Below are 221 nucleotides of genomic sequence, written 5' to 3'. Positions count from 1 at the left end.
AAAAAAATAAAAAAATAAAAAAAAAAAAAAAGCAACATACGCGGGCTACTTGCATCGCCGCTTCTGGAGCTGTGCCGTTCATTGTTTGTTGCATTTCTCTCCTGCATCAACAAAAAAAAAATAAATCAAATTAAAAACAATAAATATAATTTATAAATATATTCTTTCTATTTTATACAATAAAAAAATAAACTCTATCAATACCTTGTGAGTAGCGTACG

At 27.1% G+C, this 221-nt stretch overlaps 1 protein-coding gene across 1 annotated transcript in view; it reads right to left on the bottom strand.

Moving 5' to 3' along the window:
- EMH_0067540 (uncharacterized protein) overlaps positions 1-221 on the bottom strand; it is a gene marked incomplete at both ends in the record, with an annotated part of 4105 nt that overhangs the window by 706 nt on the left and 3178 nt on the right. The gene's annotated exons all lie outside the window — the stretch shown is intronic.

This window comes from Eimeria mitis, genomic scaffold (genome assembly GCF_000499745.2).
Source record: "Eimeria mitis Houghton genomic scaffold, Emh_scaff3586, whole genome shotgun sequence".
In the NCBI taxonomy this organism is placed as follows: Eukaryota; Apicomplexa; class Conoidasida; order Eucoccidiorida; family Eimeriidae; genus Eimeria; species Eimeria mitis.
The sequence above is the reverse complement of the archived record's forward strand: the minus strand, read 5'-3'. Positions and strand labels throughout refer to the sequence as shown.